This window comes from Mustela erminea, chromosome 12 (genome assembly GCF_009829155.1).
Source record: "Mustela erminea isolate mMusErm1 chromosome 12, mMusErm1.Pri, whole genome shotgun sequence".
Taxonomy (NCBI): Eukaryota; Metazoa; Chordata; class Mammalia; order Carnivora; family Mustelidae; genus Mustela; species Mustela erminea.
This window is the reverse complement of record NC_045625.1, coordinates 44,761,842-44,789,466: the sequence shown is the minus strand read 5'-3', so window position 1 is coordinate 44,789,466 and position 27,625 is coordinate 44,761,842. Positions and strand designations below refer to the sequence as shown.

The following is a 27,625-nucleotide window of genomic DNA, read 5'->3' as shown; positions in this document are numbered from 1 at the left end:
GGGCAGGTCAGCAAAGTAGTGAGTGAATTGATCTGTAAAGGAAGATGAGAGTTAAGAGTATTTCAAAAAGGAAAAGGCAGATGACAAAGGTCAATAGCAGTGATCTACTGACTGAAACTCCAGAGAGGGCCTAAGATGTGAGGAGGAGGGATAGGGTTAAACAAGGGGGATACCTACCCTAATATCATATTAAATGAAGCATTTATGTGATGACTGCTGTTGAAAATACAGGTGTTGAAGGAATCCAGACCATCCTCACATCACTCTTAGGGAAAAGTTTCATAGGAGAGATTGCTGGGATCTGTAATTGTCCCTTTCATTTCAGTGTTATATGTCCTTTAGACCACCACATCCAGGATTCTGTTTTGAACATGGGTTCTTTTCTGTAAAGTCAACTTTGAAAGTTCTAGCTTAGGAGTTGCGGAGTTATTTAAAATTTTATATATAGGTGGTCTCAGAATGGAGGTAAAACCATGGCTGGGTGGCCCCCAGCTTGATTCACTGCAGCCATCACTGCAGCAAAGAGGAGGTCCATGATCCAAAGGAACCAGAGCAGCAAGAAAATGGTTTATTGGTGGTTTGAACTTCAAAACTACAGATGATAGCTTAAGAAAACATTGTGAACAATAGGGACTCTTACTGATTGTGTGGTGATGAGAGAGCCCCAAAAAAAATGTTCCAGGGATTTTGGTTTTGTGATTTACTCCTGTGTGGAAGAGGTGGGTGCAGCAATGTGTGCTCAACCACACAACACAAGGTTGATGGGGCATTTGTTTAGTGAAACTAAAGAAAACTATTTGTAAGGAGGATTCTATAGGCGCCCATTTAACAGAGAAGAGAATTTTTCTTGATGGTATTAAAGAAGATACAGAAGAATATAATTTGAGAGACAATTTTGAAAATTATGACAAGTTTAAAACCAGAGAAGTTATGGAAGACAGGCAGAGTGGAAAATAGAGAGGATTTGCTTTTGTAACTTTTGATGATCATGATAGTTAATATAATTTTTGTTCAGAAATACCAGCTATTAATGGATTAAATTGTGAAATGAAATAGGCCCTTTTGAAACAAGAAATGCTGTCTCCTGGATCACAAAGAGGTCGTGGAGGTGGACCTGACAACCTTATGGGTTGTGTGGGTTGTGTTGATAACTTTGATGCATGAGAAGGCAATGGTGGGGGAGGTAGTGGCAGCAGAGGTAGTTATGGGGGAGGGGAGGGTGGATATAATGGATTTGGAGGTGATGGTGGCAATGATGGTGATGGTCTTGGTTATAGCAGTAGAGGAGGCTATGGTGGTGGTGGACCAGAGGATGGATACCCAGGAGGCAGATACGGTGGTGGTGGTGGTCGTAGAGGATATGATGGTTACAGTGAAGGGGGAAATTTAGGAGGTAACAGTAGTGGTGGTGGAACTGATGAGGGAGCAGAAGGCTGGCTGAGGACAAAGCAAAAGCTGGCGCCTTGCACCCCCTCTTCACCCTTTCCCCTCCATATGTGTAGCATCCCTCAGGCAGCCCTGACTGCCAGGAACAATAAGCAAATAGTTAACTTGCAGAGCTCACAATCCTGCTAGACAGGAGTCTCCCTTGGCTTACAAATTCCTAAATCTCACTAACAAAGACGATTGATAGCAGAATTGGGACACCCCACCAAAAAGTCTCCCAACTATCTTAATGTTAATGGCTGGTCTAAAGATAACATTGATCCAGCCGCAAGGGCAAGGCCTCCCGCAGGCCTGGAACATCCTGGCACCTTGCAGGCCCTCTTTAGCATATGAAAACTCCACTGAAACCTCCCTTCCCCTCACCTTCCCCCAACCACAGGGTACATAACATGCCTACCCTCACAACCCGGGGCAGCCGCAGTCCGCCTACCCACGGGCCCTGTCCCCGTGCCCTAATAAATCACCTTTTGCACCAACGACGTCTTAAGAATTCTTTCTTTAGTCGTCGGCTCCGAACCTCCTCACCCCACCGAACCTGACTTAAGTTCTGGGACTTCATCATTTTTGGCGAGCCAGCAGGAGTTTTGTGAGTCTTTACATTTGGACTCTGAGCTTCGGTGCAAAATTGGTGAGTACTTTCTCTCCTTTTCCTGTACTCTCATTCCAGGGCTTTTTCAAGGAGTATGGTCTTATTGGAACACTTGCATGTCAATTGCTCAGGCTGCAATCCTCTAGCCCGTGGCTACTCTACGGGGAGGAGAGCGTCTGCCTTTTGGCTGTAAGCTAGTACCCTGGCCGGAATGGCAATAAGACCCAGAAACTTGATACCCTCTCTTTATTCCTGTTCTTATAGAAAGTTGTCTCTCTTGGGCACGGGACAGCCACCTAAGTCACCAGGACGGCTGCCAATCTTAAGACTCCCGTGTGAGGTTTCCTCCTGATTGATCTAATGTGATCCCCTCCACATCCATGGTCTAGCCACTTCTGGCCGCGGGACCTCCACTGGGAGCCGGCCGAAACCAGTACCCGATTGAATTAAAACGCAACCGGGGACCGTTTCCTGGGGAAGTTGGCTGTAAAGACCGCATGTGTTGGAATGTCGCATAGACCATGATGGATTTCAGTCTTTACTGTTTCTCGTCAATGTCTTCTGCAAACCGCCTAAAGCTATGAAATTGAGTAATTTCCCCCTTGCCAAAACTTCTCTAGCGTTTTGGGATTTCATCAGAATTATACTGATTTTGGGAATTAAAGTAGACAACAGCAATCAAATTATGGACCCATGAAGGGGGGCAATTTGGGTTGAAGAGGCTCAGGCAGTCCCTATGGCAGTAATTATGGATCTGGAGGTAGAAGTGGTGGAATATGGTAGCAGAAATTTTTTTTAAAACTCAGAAGAAAAGGGCTATAGTACTTAACAGGAGAGAGAGTGAGAAGTTGTCAGGAAAGCAGCAGGTTACTTTGAGGCAGTTGTCCCAAATGCTTTAGAGGAATGGTAGAAATCTGCCACAGAAGGAATGATCCACAGTGAGAAAATATACTATAACTTAAATAGGAACTCCTTCTTGGTCAGGACTAGCATAGCCACAGTGTGCAAAACGTGCAGCTATTGATGAAAGTGATGTAGCATCAATTAGATGTACATACCCGAGGTCTTTTATCAATTGTAGCTTTTTCTTTTTCTTTCCATTATGTCAGGTATATTGCCCTGTAAATTGTGGTAGTGATACAGAAGTAAAAAAGGAATTTTTAACCTAGCAAAAAAATAAAAATAAAATAAAATTTTGTAAATAGGAAATTTGGCATAATAAAAATTCTTTGGGACTTAAAGAAATGCTTATCATCTTAAGTAATTGAACATCGTATGTAGAAGAGTCTGTTGGTTATAGAGCACAGAAATAGAACCCCTGAAGTGAGTAGAGTTTACTTCCCACATAAATAGAAGCAAAACAAAGAAGCAAGAACACCTTGCTGTTGACTTAAAATGGAATTGGCTGGTTCAGAATAAATTTCCCATAAATGGAAATATCAGGATAAGCAATCATTTCATGGGATATACTTTATGCATTTCGCATGTGGTCCTGAAGGGGGAAATAGATGAAAGTTGAGCCACATAAACTCAAAGATTATCCACTCCTTTGATTCTGTGAATCTAACCTACTTTGGTGCCCTAGTTCAATTCTTGACCACTTAAAAAATTATCACCCTTCTTTGGTAGCAGCCTAGACAATTACGCTGCCTGAGGCTTAAGATCTGAATGAACTGGATGCTATTCTTCTTCTTTTTTTTTAATGCAAAATATGTTTTTTGATTTGTAAATGAACTCAGGCACAGCAACGGACATTGAAATTATTATTTTTTAAATGAAATAAAAATAGAGCTGACAGCTAAAGAACTTTCACAGCAGTTATTATTATGTGTTATTATTAGCAGCAGCATGTGGTGACATTTTAGGCTCCAAATCCACAGAAATATATCCTAGATCATGTATATTCCAGATGCTAGGAAGAAGAAAACAGAAATGCTGCTGTCTGGCTTCACATGAGAGAATTTTGTAAAAAATGAAATAAGAAGTCTGATAGTTTTGTACTAGGTAGTGGGGACTGATTTATCTCTATCCTTAGAGGCTGAAAGGTTAACTCTGGGACTTTTCTACAAATGTAGATACCTGCCACCAAGAACACCACTCAGAATATGCTGAGGAATGTATTTGGCCTGTAAGCTGTATGAAATCTGTCACATTATTAGTGACTTAATGGAAGAGTGTTTCATATTCTAAGGATTTAGTTGGCATGGACCCCCAAAACACAGCTTCGAGTACAAGTAGAAACTTAATGTGCTTTGGCCTCATCCCCAACCAGAAGAGGCTCCTCTGTACATAGAAATAAACTTCTAGATTTTATTGATGAAGTTTTCTGGTTTTGGTACTCAAATTTCTCTTAGCAGAAATTGGACATTGATATTCTGTATGTGGAATCAAGATGGCATATGTAGTCATTAGAAATGTGGATTTAGAATCAAATACTGCTGCAGTCGAGTCTATATAATTCTGCTCCTCCCTAGATGTGGACTCCTGGGAATTTTCTTCATCTCTTTAAACTTTGTTTTTCTCCTCTGAAAAATATAGTAGTAGTCACACTTACCACATAGAGGTGTTGTAAGGATTTAGTTAGGTAATGTCAAATCAAGCACTTGGATATATGTCTGGCAATGTCACATAGCTGGCAAATCAAAAAGCCAAAACTTACACTACACTGAACACTAACTCATGGGAAAAGCTCACGTTCTGGGTCAGATACACCCACCTGAACTTGAACTCTAGCTTCATCTATAATTTTGTTACTAAAGCATGTTCTTAGCCTAGTAGCTGACCCAGAGCATGTCAGCATAGGATCTATTTATTACTAGTTAAAAAAATATTAAACCAATTAGTGCATGCAAGATGGATTATGAAATCCTTTAAAGAAATTGATTAAAGGAAATTAGTTATATCAGAGGAAAATTTAGTTTGGCTATTCCCCAAACTGTGACTTAAACAATTCGTATCTTTACTTTTTGTCACAAAATGAAGATTCGGATGTAAGGTTTGAAGGGGTTATGCAATGGCTCCATGATGCAGTCAGGACTTGGGAATCCTATCATTCATCAACCATCCTTAGCATGGAGTTGTGCCCCTTCGTCATCACAGGTGGCTGCTCTATCTTCATGTTCAGGTGCCATCCAAAAAGTAGGGAAGGGCAAAGGGAAAAAAGGCATCTGCTGTGTCTCATATCCATGTAAATCCTGCAAGGCAACTTGCTTTTTTACCTCTCATTGGTCAAAGCCATGTCTGTCATCCCCTAGTTATCTGGAGTCTGCAAAACAGACTTTTAGTGAATACAATATCACCACTATCAGATCAGATTCTTTTGTTGATGTGGATGATAAAGAATAGGCAAGTGGACATTGGGAAGGTATCTAGTATTCTTGGACAAGGTAAATGAAATGGATTTGTTGCTAAAATGCCTCCTTCCCCAGATATTATCACATTTAATCCTCAAAACATATTTAAAACAAAATAAACTTTCTAGTAGCCATAACTTGAAGCCTTATTTTTAGATGTGCCCATGGAACTTAGTGTGTCCCAGTGCTGGGAAGAGAATCCGCATGTAACTGCGTTTAAGGCCTGGGATCTTTGCCCCCATGGTCTCCTTTGCAATGCCATCTCTGATCTGGTGACAGATCATTAAATTCTTGGGATTGAGACTCATCATTTTTGTCTTCTTAGAAATAGATAAAGGGTTAACTGTGGTTCTGTTACTGAACTTAAAAAAAAAAAAAAACCACAGGTACATCATAAAAGGTGATGATGTCATGGGGCGGGGTTATCCAGGGAACAGAGCAGTTAACTCTGATGTGGGAAACCTAGGGTCTTAGACTTTGTTCTATCTCTGCTGACGATGCCAGTTTTACATCTAGTCCTGAACTGTCCTCATCTGTGAAACGGAAAAGGTGATCTGACTCTCATATTTGACCCGGTTCTTGGAAGGATAAGATTAGACAATAAATGTGAAAGTACTTTTTGCCAGTGTAAGTGCTTGCTATACAAATACAAGGAATTATTATTATCGATGCAGGAGCCCAAAGTGGCAATCTACTTGATGCTCTATCAGAGGCTTAATTGAGCAGTTTCAGTGCAACCATTGAAGCTGATAGCACCTGAAGACTGATTCTCCAATTTGACAAAGTGCAGAATCCAGATGAATGTGTTCTTTCTCCTTGGCACATGCCTGTAAGGATGGATTATCAGCACCCTCCAGAAAAAAAAAATACAAAAAAGTAGGCTTGAAAATGAAATGAGATAAACCTTTGTTGCAGACATTACTCACTGAAGGTTATTTGTGTAAAGAGTGCTTGGGGCATAGTTTTTTTTTTTCTTTATGCTTCATTTAAATAAAAACAAATCAGTCGATTTACTATGTCAACAATTATTTATTAAGTGGTTACTATGTCTCAGACATTGTACTTATGTCTGAGAATAGGGTGGAAATAAGAAAAATATTGTTCCTACCTTCATGGATTTTCTAATCTGTCATGGAAGGATAATATTAAACAGTTAATTAAACATGTTGTGTTTCATTAGGTAACTCAGTGTGTCAGAAGTCTTCACAAAATGGTGTAAGAACAGGAAAGAAAGAAAAGCACAATGAAAACTCTCCACAGGTAGCATAATTCGTACATTCATGTGTACATATGGGACTTGACACAACCATGAGGAATGTGCCCTTAGAATTCTTAAATTTATAAATTCATAAAATAAACTTTAATACATAGTTTTATCCCCAATTCAGGACAGTATGCATGAAATATTTGACCAATTCAGAAACGTAGGATTTTATAAAAAACATATGGAATAAATTCATAAAACAATATAATAAAACAATCTATATTACATTATATCTTGTTAACATTAAGCAAAGCAGTGATATTGGCAGATCTGAAGGTATGATAAGTGTGAAGGCATATATCAAACTCAGGTACTGTATGGACAACAGTAAACAAAATCAGTCAATCAGAAAAACAGGAGCCTCTTGGCCATCTGGAAGGTCAGTTCCCTTTGAGTTGAACACTTGCTTTGGCTGGTAATTCTTCTGCAAAATATTTTAGCTCTGAAGGCAAAGCTTCTGAATCCTTTTCATCAACTAAAGATGCCTCTCTTATTTGACAACAATACACGTCACTAAAAATTCTCAAATGAATTTTTTTCTAATAGTTAGTATATAACCACATGTAATCTGTCTTCTAAATATCTATTTATATATGTATTATGCATTTATTTTTCTTTCTCTCTTAGCATAGACCAAATCCTTTCATGTTGCTTATTCTATCTTGGCATTATAATAGAGAGAAGTTTAATTTTCAGGATATCATGCTATAAAATATAAGGAAGCATGCATATGCTAATATTGCATATATAATGATTCCCAGACTATCCTCAAATACACTGAGGATGACCTCTGCCCCATGACCCTAACCATGTCAAGAGTGTGGGTTTCTGACTTGCATTTGAGGTTTGGTTCTAAAAATGGCATTGATCCCCTCATATGCACTCCAGATTTTGACTGTGCTTATATGATATGATGAACGAAAACTCTTATGTGACTTCTGTATAGTATGTTATGAATAAAAACACACATAATGTTCTGGATGAAAACTCTGTTGTATGAAATAATTTTTGGTGGATTGCTCATCAAGTTGAACATTTTATGAAATGGTATGAGATAACGTTCATAAACCTACATCCCATGGCCAAATATAGCCCACTGATAATTTTCATAAATTAAGTTTTAAGGAAACACAGTAATGCTCATTTGTTTATGGCTTCTTCTTCCTTTTTTTTTTTTTTTAAAGATTTTATTTATTTGTTAGATAGAGACAGGTGGGGCGGTGGGGGGAGCAGGCTCCCCACTGAGCAGAGAGCCTGATGTGGGGCTCAATCCCAGAACCCTGGGATCATGACCTGAGCCAAAGGCAGAGGCTTTAACCCACTGAGCCACCCAGGCACCCCAGTTTATGGCTTCTTTTATGCTATAACAGAAGTTTAGTAATCGTGTCAAAGATCATCTACCCCACAAAGTTGAAAATATTTGCTCTATGTCCCTTTACAGAAAAATTTTCCTTACTCATGAGCCCAGGAAAACAAGTACATCATATCACTATCCTTGATCTCTAAAAATAAAGCGTGGTACCATGGAATCATACAGTATCATATTTGGATCCAAGCCCAACTATTTACGATTTGTGGGATATTAAGTTATTTAACATCCCTGAGTTTCTGTTCTTACTATGGAAAATGGGCTAGACAGGTATGTTGTCAGGATTATATAAAACCATGTCTGCACAGTGGTTGGCATATGCAATAATATAATTCTTCACATTATTACGAAATGTAAATGAAAGAAATGTCTTTAGGGTGTTGAGTACATGAGATATGAAACGGATCTTGAAGTTAAGGTCAGGATTAGCTGATTGTTTAGGTGAGTCAACACAATTTAGTAAGGGTGGAGAGAAACAGCAACAGGATGACTAAAATTATGGTCTAGCCTCAGAATCTCAGAAAAGGGCTGACCTTGGCTTACATATCTTTTTCTCACCCAATCATATATTTATACTTTATTTAGTTTGATAAATAAGTGGAGAACCATCTTTTCTCTTTTTATTTCATTATCAAATTGGAAGCAGAGACATAACATAATTTCTTGATAATTTCTTGATAAATTGATAAATTTCTTGATAAAGACTACATCACAAATGGTCAATGTTTTGAGCAGTGGGTGTATGAGAATGGTCACTCCTTTTAGAGTACATAATCAATCTGACTATTTGCTCTATTACTAACAAGCATGAGAACATGCTTGATTTAGTTGTGGTCTCAGTATTAACTTTAAAGTGAGGGGAACCTGGGATGGCTCAGTGGTTAAGCATCTGTCTTTAGCTCCGGTTGTGATCCTAGGACTGGTCCTGGGATCGAGCCCTGCATCGGGCTCTCTGCTCCTCGGGAAGCCTGCTTCTCCCTCATCCACTCCCCCTGCTTGTGTTCCCTCTCTCTATGTGTCTCTCTCTGTCAAATAAAATCTTCAAAAAAAAATTGGATAAATAAGAGCAAAGTCCAGTTTATGGTATCTAGATATTGCTTTTATCTCAACCCCTCCCCCCCATTTACATGTTCATATCCATGGATATAGAGCAATTCCCGTTTTTCTCAAATAAAACTTCAGGTTTCTCTGAGATCTTCCTTCATTTAAATAATCCTGGAGAGGTTTCTCAATGATATACTAGGACTTCTAGAATAGGCAGTAATTGCATCAATTTTTCCTTATCCAGTCGTAGTATGAAAGTTGTAGAGGGTATCTATATAATCACACTGTCTGTGATACCAAAAATAAGTCCTTTGATAGTGATTAATTCCATGACTTGCTCTTTGGATGTCACCATTTGCCATTGCAATCAATAGCATAATAATCCTTATGAGTCATGCTAAGCTTCCATTGGCTGATGGTGTAACAGGGCAAAGTTTGTTTTGTAATAATATTGCCAAAATATGTTAACAACCAATGGTTACTTTATAGCAAATGTATTAATTTATATCACCTCTGATAAATGTATATGAGAGGAGGTTAAGATGAATATGGATGTTGAATTTTTTTGTATGACAATTTATGTCTATTTTCACCATCTTTTATTTTTCTAGACTCAAGGACACCTAGAACATTCTCGTAACCTCTTAATGATCCTGAGTACCATATGCCTAATTCTAATCAACATGATCACTGTTGCCTTTGCCATTTATAACTAGGGAATATGATGAATATGCAGGGCCATTTGCACGGAGCTTTGAATCTGCTTCAGCCTTTACATGATGTAAAGAAGCATCTGCTTGCCTTAGTCACCCAAACAAATTCCAAAAATGAAAGGTGAAAATATCCAAAAGCTGTTGGATTTTACTTTTCTAAAATTTGCCTGTGTTGCATTTCAAGGAGATTTAATAGCACGTGCTTGTGAGGGAAATTATAGAAAAAAACGTAGACAATGGTTAAAAAAAATTATGTAAAGAGATTCATCTGAAAATAACTTTTTTTTTAATTCCTAAGAAAAGTAAATGATTTCTTATACCCAGTTTATATGTACCTATTTATTTAACTACTCAAGGAAAATTTCTGCATCCTTAATTGTATAGGCCACAATGTCTTTTAATTGGGATGATTAAAACAAAGAATATCCCAGGGACATTTTTTTCCCCACACGTAGATATTCCAATCCTCTCTTTCAAAAAAATAGCCAACTCTCTTGTTTTGTGAGTGTGTTTCTCTCCCACCCTACATCCCCTCTTCCCCCTTCCCCTCTCCTTTTCTTCTGTTCTTTCTCCAAAGCAACTATATATTGTATTTTTATGTGCATTATGAAGACACTATTTAAAAGAGGGCTGATGTTCTGGAAACCTCAATCATTGCCTTTAAATACCGAAAGGACTATTGTAAGAGGGATTAAACTTGGGAAGTACAGCCTTTACTGAATAAAAGTAGGTTAAAACTATAAAGAGAAAAATTTTGACTTGATATGCAATGATCCTTCTATGTCAGAAATAATTAATACTGGAATGAATTGTCTTAGCGACGCATTCAGCTTTCAGTGATGTTAAAACAAATGAACACTCACTTGGAAGACATTTTGTTGAAATTAAGAATAGATCTGAGTGACTTGGGGTCCCTTTCAGCTATGAAATTTTATGATATCTATAACACATACACACACTCATGCACTTACAAGTGGAATGTGTATGTTCAGTAACATGACTATGGATACCCATGATTTACTCATGTTGGACTATTTAATGCTTAGCTTGTTAGAGTAAAATGATGAGGCTTCCATTGCACTAGTCTCCACTGGAAAAAAATGTCACTGCAATTCTGAGTTTTTCTGGAAAGAAGTTAATTACAGGAAGAAGAAACAGAGAGGTGACTAGGGTCAAATATCTCCATCGTTTTTTCTTGCTTGGAGAATTGAGCCTAGAATCTGAAGCATGAATAATACTTGAGTGGTTCTGGGTGTAGCATTGAGCTACCTCTGGAAGATTTGTATAGAAATACAGTCTACAGGATAAATACATGTAAAAGGGGTTTCTATCTGAAGATGAGAAGATGGAGCAAATTATCTTCCTGGAGGAAATAATGTCTAAACTGTATTTAAGTGATTTAAAGATGGTACATACCAAGGAGATTCCAGGAAGAAAGGATAATCATGAATAAATGGAGACTACAGTATTTTTTACCCCACCACTGCATGGAAAGTAATAATATGTAAGACTGGAGAGAGAAACTGGAGTCAGACTGTAAGTGGTTAGAATATTTAAGCTATGTTAAAGAGTTTGGGAAGAAAGAATTGGGAAGCTTGTTTTATATTTCAAGCAGAGCACTGAAATAATCAGAAATTTTAAAAGACTTTTAAGGCTAATTTTTAGAGACTGGATTAGAATAGGACAAAACTGGACATAGGAAGGACCACTTAGAAGGTTGTGTTAGCAATCTGTGCAGGCAATAGAAGACCTCTTTGCCGTCAGTTTTCCTTGGAATCATGTTTGTTCCAAATTTTTGAACATCCAGCCTAACTTTAGCCACCTGCTGTAAAACTATGTGGATATATACCTTTGGTCATCTCTCTTCTCAGGTAAAAGTGAAAAAACCAGGGACTCTGCTTCAAGATTTGTCCTTCAGGAACATTTCTTTCTCAGTCGTCCTCCGGGGCCACCAAAGACTGAGACTATTGTGTTTTAGCTGTACAGATTTCCCACATATTATGTAGTTTCACCCATAAAACTGAGCCCAAATTATTTCTTTCTTAGTCAGCTGGACATAAGGTACACACCATGATGCCATAGATGGAACTTGAGAGGCAGTATAGCAGGGGTAGGTGCCATGAAATCTGATTCACTGATTTCTGCAATTTACATGTACCTTCAGGGCTAATTTCATCTCTCACACACCAATTTACTAGATGTTGGAGTGCTCTTTTGCACTCATGGCTTAGAGTGAGGGGATGTTTAGACAGCACTCTTCCAGCCTCTATCCATTATCCAGCTCTGAAGCGACATCCACATTTTTTAGGCATTTGTCCCAGCGACATGTCTGCTTCTTGGTGCAATTTATTGTCTTAATCACGTAAGGCTGCTTTAACATTACACCCATACACTATGTGGCTTAAACAATAGATGTTTATTTCTCACAGTTCTGGAGGTTAGGAGATCCAGTGTCAAGATCTGCAGATTTAGATCCTGGTGAAGAGCCCTCTTCTCAGTTTGCAGACTGCTACATTCCATCTGTGTCCTCACAAGGCAGAGAGAGGAAGCTCTAGTATTGTTACCTTCTTCTAAGGACATTAATCTTATCATGGGAGCAGTACCTTCATGACCTCATCTGAACGTAATTACCTCCAAAAACTTCTGCTTCCTTATATTATCACATTGGGGGTTAGGGTTTCAACATGGGAATTTGGGATAGAGGAAGCACATAAACATTAGGTCTATAAAAATATGTAACTATTAACTATTGTATTTTTTATCTAAAGGAAATGGGAACCTATTTTACCATTTTAAGCAGGCCAGTGAAAAACTCAGATTTGCATTTTAAAAAACACACATAAGTCCTATTTTATGGAATGGGTTAAAATGGGTACAACTGGGGATAGGAATACCTATTGAGATAGTAATGATTGAGATAGTAATTCAAGTAATAAATGCAGTTTATGTAGATACGATAACTTCTATAGAAAGAAAAAGTTTACCAGCCATAGAGATGTTCAAGAGGTCACCCCAATAGCATTTTGCTATAGTTTCTGGCTTAAGAAATTGGGAGGTAGAATTATCTTCTGTTGAAATTTGGGTTGCAGAGTGGGATCTGTGTTTCCCCCACTAAAGGACATTTCTATGTTCTTTTTTTGGCTCATATTGTAGGTTCTTTCAGTGCATTTGCATGGAGATGGTAAGTATATTGTTGGGTATTTAGTTTTGAGAATCTAGAGAGAAAATAATTCATCACTAAACTTTCATAACATCCATGCTTGAACCATAGAAATCAGAACAGGGTTTTAAAATTTATTGTATGGTGTGTTGTTTATATAAACTCTAAGTTAAGTTTTTATTAAAATAAAACTAAGGAAAGAGACTTGTTTAATATTTATTAGCTTCAGTTTTCTTAAATTTTTAATCATTTTATAAGTAAGGAAAACTGAGGCTAATAGATATAATACAGCCTACCAAAATCTAACAGAATTTAATGGAGACAGAACTTAAACTCACTTCTCCATATTGCCCTGCCAAGGTCCTAACAGAAGCACCTTGTTGTTTTAGGACCTCAGGTTCATCATATATCAAAAGGATGTAGGCTATCCCTTCCAATTCAAGAGCCTATAAATTGATGTCTAGAAAACCGTTGTTTTTCTACAGCCTAGACTTCCATAAAACCAAGACAGCAATATTTATAGGCCATTTAGCTTCAACTATAAGTTTAGCCTACAGGACAAATTTGAAATCTTTTTTTTTCTTTCTTTGTTTCTTTTTTTTTTTTTTTTTTTGTGGGGCAGGTTTGAAAGAAAGAGATGATCAGTATTTCTGTATTGTCGGTGAAATATCAGACTATTATAATAAAGTAAATGCCACTGTACAATTAGGATAATATCTCCTCATTTTACTTTTCATAGGAAACAACCTTCTGTACTTAAAAATGAGAGTCTGAAAATAAAAGTTAGAGTCTGTATATTATATTATTAGATCTTCAGAGTACCTTCATCCAGAACAATGAAATTTAGCTTACTAACTGTAGAGAACAAACTGATAGTTACCAGAATGGAGATGGATGGGTGGATGGGTTAAATAGGTGGTAGGGATTAAGGAGTGCACTTGTGATGAGCATCGGGTATTGTAAGGAGGTACTGCATTACTATATTGTACACCTGAAACTAATATTATACTCCATTTTAACTACGAGGATTAAATTAAAACCTGAAAAAGGAAAGAAAAATACAAAATAATAAAATTCAAACATTCTCTGGACAGTTTATCTGAAGAGTCTGAACTTTTAAAAAACACTACATTTTCCTTGAAAGGGTGAACATTTATTTATACATATTATATTTAGAAACACAAATGCCAAGTCTTATTAAGGAATATTATTTGGCTGTCTAATGATTGCCAACTCCCCTAGGAAATCAAGCCTTATATAATGTGAAGAAATAAATTAAGCTGAAATTCAAGATTTTGAAAACAAAATAACCATCAACATATATGTTTTGGTCTTTGGTGTCCATTCTCATTCCCAAAGGATGCTTTAGCAGTATCTAATATTCCTAAAATGTAATAATTTTATGCCCAATTTAGGATGAATCTGCTTGCATGATCTTATTTTGAATGGCTTGCTGATTTTGACTGGTCTATGCTTTGGCTCAGTAGTCAATGGGGGTAAAATGTATATTTAGCTCTATTAAATGAAAGAGCAAACTATCACAATACAGCTTGCTGTTTGCACTAATGGGAATCTTCCCAGTCAAATCAGTGGAAGTGATTTTATAAAATATTTATCTTTGGGAGACAAGAACTTAAGAAATTTATTGCCTCTTTGTGTAGATATTTTCCCACTGGTCTCAAAGAGGCCGTGTTAAACATAATTCTGGAAATGGATCTGCAATTACCATACTCTCTTTGAAAAATAGACAGATTATTCCATTTGTTTATTATTTCCAAGTGACCTCAACTTGAAAATGTAAGCTGAATCTAAATTAGCACAGGATTATTTATGCAATATCAGTCGATAGGTCCAGAAGTGTTCTGGACTATTTGTGTTAGATGACATGTGATAGTCAATAGGACCTCTTCACAAATCAACCTCAAGTATTTGATTTGAGAGGACCAGAACATTTTGGGAAATTTATTACAGAGTTTGATGCTTTTAAAGAGCAGGTAGAAATGGAATGAAATGAACAAGGTGTTACCATGGCCTTAATTTTATCTCCATAAAGGTGAGGTTACCTAATACAAAAGACTCACAAACTACCAACTCAGTCTTTATACCTTATAAAAAGAGTACTTAAAATAGGATTTTATTCTTAGAAATTAGTAAAAAAAAAAAGCAGTAATAATAAACATTTAAAAATCTAAGAAAGAAAACAATACAAACTGCTGATCTAGTTCTAGTTTTGAGGATATATATATATCATTAAAATAAAACTTACAATATGAAAGGATAGCTAAAAAAAAATGAGATGAACTCTCTGTGGAATGAAGTATAAAACGTTTAATTTAATGTCTAACTCTTTTAAAAAGATCCGCAGAGGAATAAACTGAAATAAAACTGAAAATACCAGGAGGACAATAAGAGAATGCAAAACAACTAAGTGGAGACTTGGCAGGATAGAAAATGAAGAACTCATAACTATACACAGTGGACTTCATCATTTGCTGGCCTCAGATTGCTTTTGACACTCTTGTGGAATAGCAAATAAAAATCCAGGCAGGTATGGAACTTTCAATGGATGCTGATAGAAAAATCCTACAATGGGAAATTCTTCCAGATGGTTAAAAGGAAAGGATCCGATAATTTGATCAAATAAAGAAACAGTGCAGAATTATTTAGTAATAGATTTTATAATAGAAATGGCTTCTAAGCAAACACATGTCCATTGCCTTTACTGGCACAGAATATTCTAAGTAAGTTAGAAGCCCTCATAATTTCTGAAAGTGCAGGTAATATAGCAAAAAAAAAAAAAAAAAAAAAAAAAAAAAAAAAAAAAAGAGAGAGAAGAGAGAGAGAAATATCTCAAAATCAGTAAATGCCACTTTCTGATAAAAATACACTGTGATAAGGACTAAGACATAATTAAAATGCAAAGTCTCACCATCATAGCTCTCTTTCCATGAAAATCTTTTTGAATGAGGGAATCAAACTTGTGAGCAAAATGCAGCTTTTGCCTAAATCGTGAATTGTCTTTTCAAATGTTTCTTCAACAGAATTCTCATGTGAAAAGAGATGGGTTGAAATCTCAGGTTGCAGTGTTTTCTTTCTCCTACCACATGTATGGTAAAGTAATTGGCTATAGTTAGAAATTAAACTATAGAAAAGTTATGTAGTTTTATGTAATCTCCCTATGTATTTATTAAAGTTGCACCCATGTCCTGTACTTTTTATATTAGTTCTGGCACATTGGTGAGAAATGAAATGCTTCTTACTATCAAAATATTAGCAACTACCTCTTTGTTTTAAAGTCACCAAAAACGTTTATGCTCATTGTTCTGACTGAGAATGCATATAATTTTATACTGAAGAAGTATCATAGGATTAATCACAGTTTGAGGAAAATTCAAGATTAGGAATGTAAAATAAAAGAACACTGAGTCTAATTATGAGACCAGTATCAGACCTGAATGGAGGTCAAGAAGACCAAAGCCTCTTAGTTTAGGTTGGGAAGAAGGAAATCTTGTGCTGACATTGGAGGTCAATAACAGGTGTGATCAAAGGAAAGATATACTGAGGTCAAATTCACTGATTAGAATTTAGCCAATCATTACCTGAGAGTAGAATTCCTTAGAGGTTTAATATAAAATTGTATTTCTTGTACTGCATAACAGTCTCAGTTAATATATAGTTTAATCTCTTCATAACTATTTTAACCTCTTAAATATGGAGCTATGGGAGCTTAGAGGAGTGTTTAAGGTATCAGATATATAATGATGGACCTTTGGCTACATTCCCTAAAATGATGGGGAAGAAATCTTGGTATTTCATTTGAATTAACAAATAAATGACTTGATTGGAAAATTATAGTTTTTTGTTTTAGAAAATTCTAAGCTTTTAGTTTTTACCCTTGACTTTGTACACAGAAGAGTACTGTGCTTGATTTTGAGCTTGATTTCAACTCTAGTACACCTTATAGGCTTCCTATATATGTATTCTCATTTGTGCCTACACCTGCTTGTTTCTCTATACTCTGTTGATTTCTAGATTACTGATTTACTCTTATGTGTGTTCAGATTCATAACAATGCCCTATTAATTTTCTTATTTGAGTATCAGGTTGTGTCTCATGAACTATATCCTTGGAGTGTGGCCAGATATTTCTGAAAACCAGTCTCCCTAGCATCTTGGAATGTCAGATGTTAATAAGTTCAAAGAACCATTTGGAGAGGGTTTTACTATTGGGTCAGAGATGAATTCTCTTTGCAGTATGTTGAAAGGCGTGATGGAGAAAACCTGAGAGAGGTGGGAAAATGAGAGATCCCGAGAATCAAAAGGTGATATGGTAGATCATGGAGAAATTGGAAAATGAAACAAAACTGGAAGAGAAAGATTTTGGGGGGGCAAGAAATAGATCTGTACATATGGCTAAATAATATGAGGACCAGTGAATACCAATTACAGCTCACTGGAGTGTTGTAACCATGCTATGAAGGTAGTCTTGATAGCAGTCTCTTATAAAGGATGTAACAACCTCTTTGACTTGTAGGTAAAATTTTAATGATAAAAATGCCCAATATATGAAGTACTTCTCATTCCTTTTTTGAAAGAGTGTAGCTATCATTGCCATACCCTTATCCAGTTTTTTTTTTTAAGTCTGTACATTACCCAGTGCTCATAACGAAAATGTACTCTTTAATCCCCATCACTTATTTCCCCCATCCTCCCACCTCTCCACCCTCATAACCAAGAATTTGTTCTCCATAGTTAAGAATCTGTGTTTTTTTGGTCTTGTTTTTTTGGTTTTTTGGTCTTGTCTCTTTGTTTCCTTCACTCATTTGTTTTGTTTCTTATATTTCACATATGAGTGAAATCACACGGTATTTCTTTCTCTGACTGAATTATTTGTTAACATCATACTCTTTAGCTCCATTCATGCCTTTGAAAATGCCAAGATTTCGTGTTTTTATGACTGAATAATATTCTTCTGTGCTTCAGTGGATACCTGGGCTTCTTCCAAAATTAGGTTGTTGTAAATAATACTGCATTAAACATAGGGATATGTGTATCCCTTTGAATTAGTGTTTCTTACTTTTTGGGTAAATATACAATAGTGTAATACTGGATCATAGGGTAGCTCTATTTGTAACTTTTTGAGGAAACTTTGTACTGTTTTCCACAGAGGCTGCATCAGTTTGCATTCCCACTGATAATACACCAAGGTTCCTTTCTTGCCACATTCTTGCCAGCTCTTGTTTCTTGTGGTTTTATTTTATTTTTATTATTATTATTATTTTTTGTTTTAACCATTCTGACAGGTGTGAGGTGATACCCCATTGTGGTTTTGATCTGTATTTCCCTAATGATAAGTGATATTGACCATCTTTTCATGTGTCTGTTGGCCATCTGTACGTCTTCTTTGGAGAACTATCTGTTCATATCTTCTGCCTGCTTTTTAATTGGATTATTTAATTTTGGGAGATTGAGTCATGTAAGTTTTTTATGTTTTAGATTCTAACCCTTTAATGGATACGTCATTTGTGAATATCTTCTCCCATTCCATTGGTTGCCTTTTGGTTTGTTGATTATTTCCTTTGCTGTACAGAAGCTTTTTATTTGTATCAGTCCTGGTGGTTTATTTTAGCTTGTATTTCCCTTGCCCCAGGAGACATCTAGAAAAATATTGCTATAGCCAATGTCAGAGAATTACTGCCTGTATTCTCTTATAGGATTTTTTTTATGGTTTCAGCTCTCATATTTAGGCCTTTATTCCATTTTGATTTTATTTTTGTGTACAGAATGAGAAAGTGGTCCAGTTTCATTTTTTGCATGTTGTCCAGTTTTTCCAACATTTGTTAAAGAGACTGTCTTGTTCCAATTGTATATTCTTGCCTCCTTTGTCAAAGATTAATTGACCACATAATCATGAGATTATTTCTGAGTTTTCTATTCTGTTATATTGACCCATGTGTCTATTTTTGTGCTAGTACTACACTATTTTGATTACTATAGATTTGTAATATAACTTGAAGTCTGGAATTGTGATACCTCCAGTTTTCTTTTTTCCTTTTCAAGATTTCTTTGGCTATTTGGGATCTTTTGTAGTTCCACACAAATTTTAGGATTGTTTCTTATAATTATGCGAAAAATACTGTTGGTATTTTGATAGGAATTGCATTTAAATGTTTTTTTCCTAGTTTCTCTTTCTGCTATTTCATTATTAATGTGTAGGAATGCAACAGATTTATGTACATTGATTTTATGTCCTGTATCTTGACTAAATTCACTTATCAATTCTAGTAGGTTTGGGTGGAGTCTTTTGGGTTTTCTCCATGTAGTATCCTGTCATCTGCAAATAGTGAAAGTTTTACTTCTTCTTTACCAATTTAGATGCCTTTTATTTCTTTTTGTTATCTGATTGCTATAGCTAGGATTTCCAGTACTATGTTGAATAAAAGTGGTGAGAGTGGACATCCATGCTTTGTTCCTGATCTTAGGGGAAGAGCTCTCAGTTTTTCTCCATTGTGTATGGTGTTTTCTGTGGGTTTTTCATATAAGGCCTTTATTGTGCTGAAGTATGTTTTCTTTAGATCTAGTTGGTTGAGACTTTTAATCAAGAATGGACATTGTACTCTGTCAGATGCTTTTTCTGCATCTATTGAAATGATCCTATTATTCTACCCTTTCTCTTATTGATGTATCAATGTATCACAATGATTGATTTGCAAATATTAAATCACCCTCACATCCTGGGTATAGATACCACTTGATAGTGGTGAATGTATTTCTATAGTGTATTGGATTCAGTTTACTAGTATTTTGTTGAGGGTATTTGAATCTGTGTTCACCTGAGGTACTGGCTTGTAGTGTGTGTGTGTGTGTGTGTGTGTGTGTGGTGTCATTATCTGGTTTTGGTGTCAGGGTACTACTGGCCTCATAGAATGAATTTGGAAAATTTCCTTCCTCTTATTTTTTGGAATAGTTTGAGAAGAATAGGTATTGACTCTTCTTTAAGTGTTTGGTAGAATTCACCTATGAAGTGGCCTGGTCCTGGACTTTTGTTTGTTTGGAGGTTTTTTTGGTTCGTTTTTGTTTTGTGTGAGTGTGTGTGTTACCACTGATTCAGTTTCATCACTGGTAATTGGTCTGTTAGAATTTTCTATTTTTTCCTGCTTCAGTTTTGGTAGGTTATATGATTCTGGAAATTTATCCACTTCTTCTAGGTTGTCCATATTGTTAACATAAATTTTCTTAATATTCTCTTACAGTTATTCGTATTTCCATGGTATTGGTTTTTATTTCTCCTCTTTGATTTGTGATTTTGCTTATTTGGGTCCTCTCTCATTGGGTCCTCTTAAAGTTTGGCTTTTATAGTGAGTGAATGGTTTTTCAAGACAGAATATTAAGATGAATAGCCTCCATAGAAATTCAATGAATTGTTTCTACTGTGGACCTAATATAAATGCTTTTAAATTTAAATTGCTCTGTGTGTGTGTGTGTGTGTGTGTGTGTGTGTTTAAAAAATGTCATAGACTCTAGGAGGGGTGTTACCTGAAAATTTTAGTTGGGAGTCTGTATGAAAGTATTTTTGAAATATTCAGCTGTATCATGGCCTGGCACCCTTCAGTAAACAAGCAGGAGACAAAAGAATCTCTCCCAATATCAGCTCTCACAGGGCTGTGAAGTATTTGACCTGACAACTAGGTTTGGATTCTTATGCTATGTTCACATTCTATGGCACTTTCTGCTAATCATTTATTATGGTACAAGATAAACACAGTTAACCTCTTTAAAGAACTCTGATCCAATATTGAATTACTTTCATGAAGATTCCTAGAGCATAGGATCAGGCAGGCTCAATGACATAAAACCCTGGCATAGTCATTGCAAAAATAGTTACAATTTTTAATCAGATAAATTGATTATGATCAAGTTAGGCAGGCAAAAAGGCAGCTAGGGTCTGGAAAACTTACTGCAGATACTAAGTTTTTGCCTGAATTGGGGCTTAGAGCTCAATACCTTGGTGAAAAGAGAGCAGTTGGGAAGGGCCTTGAGGAACTCCAGAAATAGAAAGCAGAACCTAGCAAACAGGTTATTAAGACTGGGCTCAAACATAAGGGAACAAAGTAGAAATGCAGTTACCAGAAATTAAGTCAAAGGTAGAACTTTAGTCACAGGAACATGGGAGAAAAATATTTTGCTTTCAGATCGAGAACTCCTGTTCCCTGAGAACAGAGAATTAAAATTTTGATTTCAAATCTCTTGTGCATTGAAGTGAAGGTCCTTGAATCCCTCCTGACAACTGGGTTCCACATTCTGGGGTAGTGCCTAGCCCAAAGGTGAGAGTCTAGTACTTTAACTCAAGGAAATGAGAGATTTGGGGCCTGGGTATCTGGCAGACTTGAGAGCTATGAATGATCACTGAGTAAGATTCTTTTAATTCACAAAGTCAAAGTTGTATAATTCCTTTCTGTAGTGTTTTGATAGCTAATAAATTCTATTAAGTCATGTCCAAACTGAAAAATTAATGACAGAATACACTTATTTTTGACTATATCTATTTTCTAATAGTTTCCCAGAAAATCATCCACGTGTTGGTTATGCTGTGCCTTTTTTTCTTACAGATAGGGGTGAAGTTCCAAATTTTAAAAATTATGGCAAGAATGGAAATAGGTACACTAGAATTATTATATAGCATATTAAAAATCAGGCCCCTTCATTTGTAGTTTTTAGTAAAGATAAAAATCCTAATCAAAGTAATATATGACATTACTGGTATATCTTGAGAGACCAGAAAATGGAAGAAAACCATAGTATTAAGGATTATTCCAAATGCTTAATGGCTTTTTTTGAAAGAAAAAATAAGTAGATAAATCACATTTACCTCAGATCCAGTCACAAATCATCTTAACATCAACTTTTTAAATTGTTAAGTACATTTCCATACTGAAAATTTTTTACTACAGTCACATCCACTGGTATTTCACAGGTCATTATTTTAACACTATGAAATACTTCTCAGATATCCTCCTTAACAAAGGCATGAGGAAAAAGCCCAACCATAAATTAGCCACTTGGAGGCTCATAACAAGTAGATTAATGTAAAGGCATCCTACTTTGACTTACAACCTTTTTGCAGAATAATGGATGTAACTCTTCAACACAATGAGACAGGACTCACAAAGACCAATTCTAATTGAGATTAGTTATGACCATTGGCAGATTGGGTAAGAACTAATTCATGCATAAATGTTGAAGCCAGCATGATACACATTTTTATGTCTTTTAGAAAATAGAGTATTTTTAATTATATCCAACTGCAACTGCCTCCTGACATGGAGAGTTTGAGTAGGCACTTGGATACATAAACCTAGAGTTCAGAGAAGAGGGCTGGGATACAACTCAGTGTGAGGGTTATCAGGATTTAGATAATACTTAAAGACCTTGGATGGGGTGGAATCTTCTGTGGAATTAAAGTAATGTAAAAAAAGTTTAAAAGATATCAGAAAATGAAACCCTGTGACTTTCAATTACTTTAAAATTCAGGAATGTGAGAAGTAACCCACAAAAAATCCCCAAAAGGGGAAGTCAGGGAGGTAAGATGAGACCCAATTGAGAAAGACTATTCCCAAAGCAAGAAAAAGGAAAGCTTAATAAATATCCCCAAAGGATCAAATAAGTGATTAAAAGTTGATATTGTGAAGAGTGATATTGATAGTAACAAATTCTCTAAAGGGGATGGTCAAGAGAAGCAGAGTGTAGACAGCTATATTCGAGGGTACAGCTATAAAGAATAGAAGAGAGGTGCACTAGATTTGTGGTGTCATGAAAAGCTATATTTCTTGGAAAAAGATTGCTTATAGTTATGTTTGTCATTCAAAGCCTTTTCATACGTGAACCAAATATATGGAACTAAATTAAGAGCAGGAAAATTGTTCAGCCAAGAATATTATGTGTGCTCCTTTCTTTGAACTAAAAAACAGAACAAAACAAAACAAAAAAAAAACCAAAAAACCCACTAGATCTCCTTAGGAGAGGAAAACACTGCAATCCTTATAGGCTGCCATTTAATTGTTAACGTTTTCAATGGAAGTTTTACTGCTGCAGCAAAAATGATGATTTGGGAGTTAAGCAGACCCCAGTTCAAATCTGCACAGTATTTTCATGTATGTTGTAATTTTAGTGCAGAAGTTTGGATTATTTCTATATATCACCAATTATAAGGATAGATACGGAATCAGTTTGCAGCCTGTGAGGTGTGGGGGTAATTGATGGATTTTTCTTTTTGTGGTTGTTGTTTAGGCCTGATGAAGTAACATTTTAAATAAGCTTAAGCTTTAAAACTGTTAATTTAAAAAAAAAATTCTGAGTGACTTAGATAAACACTCAGCAATTATTAATTATTATTGTGATAGGAGATATCATTTCCAACCATACAGATGAACTCTTGAAAGCCAAGATAGTTTTAGAAGCTGCTTACTGTCACAGAATCTGTAGCTGAGCCAACAAACTTACTTGAATTTGCTCCTCGGTTAGTCTAAAATAGAAATATAAGGCGCAGTTGTCCCTCAAAGTAAACTTTATTTGCAGCAAATAAGGACATCATGGGGATAACTTATAAAACTGTGACTACCCTAGTAAGGATGGATGGGTTTCTTTTACTTAGAATTACAATGGATAAAGGAGCCTTATTATTTTAGGTAGAGGCAGGCACAAGGTGGTCCATATACCTTAAGGAAACACACCTATGCATACATTGTATTTTACATAAATGAGGTTGAGGTCCTCCTTGGGTGAAGATTTTAGTGATATAATGAGGTAAAGGTAACTGTCAGCCACTCCGTGATTCCCTCCATGGTCCATCTGTGCAGGCATGAGTTGGGGGTTAAATTCAAACTGGTCTGGTCAGTCTAGGCAAGCCAGAACTCTTTGTCTGGACAGTTGTCATTGTTTCAGTTTCCATCACCAACGCTATCCCCCTTGGCTCTTGCCTGAGTTAAGAGATAAGCTAGAAGGAAAAGCTTAAGAAGACGGTGGGACAAAGATCTAGGGTGGAAGCAGGTGAGCAGTAAAGGTCAGGTCTTGGGGTCTCACTGGTGACGAACCCAGTCTAAGGAACTTTGAAAGATTTACTAACAGGGAAATAGCCTTAAAGATAATTTTTATAACTGGACTGGTGTTTGGTGTGTACAAGAGATAATAATCCTCCTGTAGACATATTGTAAGGAAATAGTAGACATTAGCCTGTTTTTAGCCATCCGCAGCATAAATATTTCCTTCTTGTGTTTGGAGAATTTTTTGCAGTCTGAATCTTGTGAGGTGGGATTCTGCTTCCCCCCATGAAAACTGTATACGGCCAAATATCTATTCTTTCAGGCTTACAGAAGCTTGCGTGCATCAAAGAAAAATTTCACCAGACAAGTTAAACAGGCAAGGATGACTTTATTCAAAACTAATAATGAAGAGAGATTAAACTGAAGTCTCTTGAAGTGAAAGGTGGGAATGTTTTTAAATGCTGGGAGGAGTTAGTGCAAAAGGACTGGAGAATGTTACAGGGGAGGTGGGCCGATTAGCAAACATAATTAGACCATTTGTGTTTGCTAATTGGCACTTATCTCATCAAAATTAAACTTCTACCTTTCCACAGAGACTGGGAGATAGGAGTGCTAACTTTGCTGATGATTACCTTTCAAAGGGATGGCTCTCAGGTCCTTGAAGTTCAGTTTTGGAGCTGGCAAGCTCTAAGAAAAGGGATGTCAGGGGACTATAGTGACAAAGGAATTTATCAAAAGTTTAAGTCATGTTGAGGGAATGTTAAGGCTGTGTTGGTCATAAGACAGATGATTAAGGCTTGGTCCATGGGATGCCCCTCTTGGAACCTTTGGAATTTACCCAGGTGTTAGTATCAAGAGTCCAGTGCTCACCAGAAATGGTGGAGGTGATGATGGAGTTTAGATTCCAGCCAACCCATTAGACAATGATGTTTCATGGTGGAAGCCCCCAAAACATCTTTCCTATAACCAGATTTTCCCCATGATTATATTCATAGCTTCTTAGATTATCTTGGTTCCTATCTGAATTATGAGCCTTGTTTACCAACTTAACTTTGATTTAGTGAACTCTCCAATATTCAGACAAAAATAGTCTTTCTGCTTAGTTAATGAGAATTTATTTTTTCTTTTGTTTGGAATGAAACACACTGACTGCTCTTTAATGTTTTTCTGGACACATTTTGCACATTTTCATGCTGGATGACATTTCTTTTATGCCACTAAGAAGAGTTTTATTTACTCCTCTTTGGCACTCCACTGTCACTATCATAAATACAAATTCATTCTTATATTGCTTGGAAAAGTAACAACAGTTCCACATACCATAGCTTGTCCTCAATAGAATATCCTATGCCAGAATAAAAGATGAAAACTAATTAAAACTCTAAATGTGACTAAAACAACTGGGAACACTACATTCAGCCTAACTGAGGATGTAGAAGATCTGCCAAAAATGTGAATTTAGTTTTTTATTGATTCATGTATAGATAGAAAAATAAGGATAAATGTAATAATTTACCATGCTATCATCATATTCCTTTATAAGGCTATTTATTATAGATTATTATATTTCCCAATATTATATTTTTCTCCTTCCTCCCTCTTGCTGTCTTTGCTTTGAAACAAATATTTCTTCAACACAAGTGATGTTATCAGTATAATGTGAGCTGTTCTGAGGAATATTTGAAATATAGAAAATGACTTACATATAATATGACTATGTATATATAAATAAGTAAATATTAAGTGACTTAAATATAATGAAATATAGAAAATGATTTAACTTTGAACAGCTAAAAACTTAACTAGCCAGTAGTGAAGAGTCTTGTGTGGTCGTTACAACAATGGAAGTTTACAGCAACATAGAGGATCTATCTGCTGGTATAAAATAAGGAAAATTCAATGGCTTATATATATGGGGCAATGTAATATAGTGAATAGAGCTTAGTCTAGAAATTAGAGGAATCATTTTGTATTAATTTTTTAAAATTTTTTATTTATTTTCAGCATAACAGTATTTGTTTTTGTACCACACCCAGTGCTCCATGCAATCCGTGCCCTCTGTAATACCCTATTTTTATGAATGAATTAATCTCATTGGGTCATTTGAAAATAGAGATATTAATAATGTGTCTATTTCAGCAAATCGAGACCAAAGTCAGATAGGGTAGTAATATATGTACAACCTCTCAATCAATAGTAAAAGCCTGTGTACATGTAGATCAGTATTTTTTAAATTAATTATTATATAATACATCTAGATAAGTTAGGAACTGGCTTAAGTATATGTTACTGCTATTACTGTTACAATTAATTCTTTGTTGTACAGCTTGATAACATATTTCAACAACATGATCTTTCTGAGGTGTCAATAGCTGCTCCTCCTCTCCCTTTTGCACTTCCGAGAACGGTGTCTCCATGCCTCTGGTTGCTTCTGTCAAAACCCTTGCCGTTATCATGGACTCTCCTTTCTCTCGTACATCATATCCCGTTACTCAGGCTATGTCTTTAAAATACATGACAAATCTGTACATTTCTCCCCACTATGACAGTTGGCTTCTTGACAGTGTATCCATCCGCTGTGATCTCTTTACTGAATACTCCAAGAGCTTTGCAGTGGCTTTCCCGCTTCCACACTCAGCTCCACACAGAAGACATAGTGATTCTGCAAAATGTAAAGCTGAGCATTAGTAATCTTGCTTAAGATCATTCCTTGGATTTCTGTGACCACACAATGACTGCCATGAATGTCTCAGCTCTCTTCACTCCCTTTCTCATTTCTTTTATGAGTTTCCTCTTTCACTGGACTTTGGCTTTTACTCTAGAAAGTCAAAAATATTCCTGCCCTGATGACTTAGGAGCTGCTATTCCCTCATCCAAAACACTTATTTAGGGTATCTAGAGGGTTTGCTTGCCTCTTTCTTTGTGTGTCTGTTTAATACTTTCTCTTCCAAGAATCTTTCATTAAGCATCCCATCCATATCGCAAGCTCTGTTCCTCACTATCACTTGTCCTGCTTTATTTTTCTCCTGTAACACTTATACCTGCCTGACGTTATATAGTTTTTTGTATTTGTTTGGTACAAGCTCCTTGAAAGCACAGGTTTTGTCTGATTTACCGCTTTATTGTCAGCCAAATCAGTGCATAATGTATACTCAATACATTTTTATCGGAAAAGGTGAGTGAGTGAATGAGTCAGTTTAAAACATGATGTCTTTTGATTATTTCTCTAGAGATCAAATTTTATGAATTTGTCTTCTATAAGACTGCTCAAGTTGGGGGATGGATGTTTCATATCTAAAAAATGAAAGGATTAAGACAAGATTGCTTCCAATTTTTATTAATCAAAGAAATATAAAAATGAAGACATAGTATAAGTCCAGAAAGTCCCTTATTATTTTTGATTACCAGGGACCTAACAATATTATTATATCTAGTTGATTTAATTGTAACTGAAAACAAAAATTTGGTGTCTTTGTCTGGGCAACTCTAATTTGGATAAAAGTTGCTTTGTTTGAAGCTTTAAAAAATAGAGCAAAATTTTTTCCAAAAACCAGGGTACCTCAGTGGATCCTTATCAGTGTGAGCCTCTAGGTTAGACAACTATTTTAAGGGCTATGGTCATGGAGATAGCAATATTCATTACCTTAAT

The 27,625-nt window shown here is 36.1% G+C and overlaps 1 pseudogene; it reads left to right on the top strand.

The window, feature by feature from the left end:
• Window positions 1–459: 459 nt before the first annotated feature.
• On the top strand, window positions 460–2,818 carry LOC116569975 (annotated as a pseudogene).
• The last annotated feature ends 24,807 nt before the right edge of the window (window positions 2,819–27,625 follow it).